We start from the raw sequence: 3077 nt of genomic DNA on the forward strand, positions 1-3077 counted from the left end.
TTAGACGCCGCAGATAGAAGCGGCAGGACACCTCTCCCCATGTGCAACGTCGGGCCACACGAGCACAAGACGCCGGCGCCTCTAGGACGCACTGGAATGTAAGCCGACCAACTCCCTGCGTTCAGGGGCGGGAGGGGGTGTGGGGTTGTAATGAAGTCAATGGCACCGCAGGCATGCCCCCCGCCCACAGTGCGATCGCCCGCACCCGGAACGCAGGCACCTTAGTGCCTGCATTCCGGTCCAGTGTGATCTGCAAAAATAGTGCTTGCAGCATTTTTGCGGATCGCACTCGACTTGAACGCAGGCACTAATGTGCCTGGGTTACGGATGCAGGTGATCGCACTGTGGGTGAGGGGGCTGCCTGCGGTGCCATTGACATCAATACACCACCACTCCCCCTCCTGCCCCTGAATGCAGGTGTTTTTTTTGTTGGTAGATCTCATTGAGTTCGTCATTTGAAAAGTAGATCTCCAGACGAAAAATTGTGGGCGCCCCTGCACTAGAGGGATCCCCAGCATGAGGAAGGAGGTCCTGATTCTCCTATAGCTATTTAGATATCACTAAAGGGATCCCCAGCAGGAAGAAGGGGGTCCTGATTCTCCTATATAGATCTTCAGATATCACTAGAGGGATCCCCAGCCAAAGGAAGGAGGTGCTGATTCTCCTATATAGATCTTTAGCTATCACTAGAGGGATCACCAGCAGGAGGAAGGAGGTCCCGATTCTCCTATATAGATCTTTAGCTATCACTAGAGGGATCACCAGCAGGAGGAAGGAGGTCCCGATTCTCCTATATAGATCTTTAGCTATCACTAGAGGGATCACCAGCAGGAGGAAGGAGGTCCCGATTCTCCCATATAGATCTTTAGCTATCACTTAGACCAGGGGCGCCCACTATTTTTCGTCTGGAGATCTACCAACGAAAAAACACCTGCATTCAGGGGCCGGAGGGGGCGTGGGCTGCGCAGGCAGGCCCCTCGCCCACAGTGCGATCGCCTGCATTGGTGCCTGTGTTCCAGTCCAGTGCGATCCGCAAAAATGCTGCGAGCACTATTTTTGCAGATCGCACTGGACCGGAATGCAGGCACTAATGTGCCTGCGTTCCGAGTGCAGGCGATCGCACTGTGGGCGATGCCATTGACTTCAATACAGTTCCACACCCCCTCCCGCACCTGAACACAGGGAGTCGGCCTGCTTACATTCCAGTGCATTCCAGTACATTACAGGTCCCGGCGTCCTGTCCTCCCGTGGTGCTCGTGTGGCCGACGTTGCACATGGGGTGTCCTGCACCTTTCCATCTGCAGCGTCTGACACATTCAGCCGGCAGCCGCATGAGCACCACGGGAGCATAGCCATAGCCAGCTCCTTTTTTTGCCTGAGGCAAGAAAAAAAACAACGTTTTTTAAATTTATTTTTTACTATTTGTTTATTTTATTTTCATTATTTATTTTCATTTTTTTTAATTTTCGTAATTTTTTTTTTTTTTTTACTCTTGGGGGGGCTTCGGGGAAATATTAGGGGTCTAAAAAGCCCCCTGATATTTCCCTTTTAAAATAGAAAAAGAAATTGAGGACACAAAGTCCTCAATCTTTTTTTCTGCAGCCTCTATTCTAAATGAATGGAAAGCACAGAGGCTTCCCATTCATTAAGAAAATATTTTACTATCAAGCTGTTTCTGAATGGGGAGGAGCCTCTGTACAGAGTGCTTCTCCCCATTGAGAAACTTATGAATGAACAGGAGGTGATGTAAATCACATCCTGTTCATTCATTTATAACTGGGGACACATAGTACTATGTGTCCCCAGTTATTTACAAACACTGGAGTGATCAGCCGATCGCTCCAGTGTTTGTCCTACACAGAGGATTGGTACATACTAGTGACATGTACCGATCCTCTGCCGCTCGTCCACGCACAAGGGGGCTCAGCTTCTCCTCTGGATCAACCTGCTCTCCCGGGCAGAGGCAGCGGGGGATCCGACGAGAAGTGAAAGAGCACTTCAGCCGGGGGGGGCGGAGCTGCTGTGACAGAACGGACGAGCAGTGAGGGAAGAGAGAGGCGCCGGCTGTCAGATCCTGGCCGAGCGTCTCTCTCTCTCTCCTCACCGCTCTGCATTAGTTCTGTGACAGCGGCTCCGTGCTCCACCCTCCCCCGCCGCCGGTTCCTTCACTTCTTCTCGGATCCCCGCTGGGGAGAGCAGCGGGGATCCAGAGAAGCGGCGGGAGCAGAGGACATGGCGATCTGCCAGTGATCGCTAAGCGATCGACTGGTAGATCGCGATCGACCTTGTGGGCACCCCTGACTTAGACGATTCACTTCCAGGAGAAAGGAGGTCCTGGTTCCCCTATATTAGAAGGATCACCAGCAGGACGTCCTATGGCTCAATATGTTGCTGGTAGTAGTCTTTTATCTTGTATGCTTTTTGCATTGAATAAACAGTATCACACAAGAAAAGGGCGCGGGTCTGTTTGTGTTTTGCAAGATCTTGAGTTATCACTAGAGGGATCAGCAGCAGAAAGAGGGAGGCCCCAATTCCCCATATAGATCTTTAGTTATCACTAGAGGGATCATCAGCCGAAGGAGGGAGGCCCCAATTCCCCATATCTATCTTTAGTTATCACTAGAGGGATCATCAGCAGGAGGAGGGAGGCCGCAACTCCCCATATAGATCTTTAGTTATCACTAGAGGGATCATCATCAGAAGGAGGGAGGCCCCAATTCCCCATATAGATCCTTAGTTAGATCTCATTTAGAAGACTATGCAGTTTTGGAGACTTAACCTGTGAAAATATATTGATGACAGAATGAGTCCAGAGATGAGCAACAAAATTGGTGAAAATTCTGAGGGATAAACATATCAGGAGAGACTGCAGGAACCTAATATGTACAGTCTTAAGGAAAAGGAGAATGTGATTGAAAACCTTTAAAATACAATCAGTGTGTAAATAGGGCTCAGGAGGAGATGAGTATTTTCAATATGAAGTTAAAGTGGTAAACTCTCAGAATTGGTTTTTAATAATGAATCAAAGTCAAACTACTATGGAGGGGGGGGGGGGGGGGGTGTTTTACTTTTTCCTT

Source organism: Nanorana parkeri, unplaced genomic scaffold (assembly GCF_000935625.1).
Source record: "Nanorana parkeri isolate BGI_ZX_2015 unplaced genomic scaffold, ASM93562v1 scaffold1933, whole genome shotgun sequence".
Classification (NCBI taxonomy): domain Eukaryota; kingdom Metazoa; phylum Chordata; class Amphibia; order Anura; family Dicroglossidae; genus Nanorana; species Nanorana parkeri.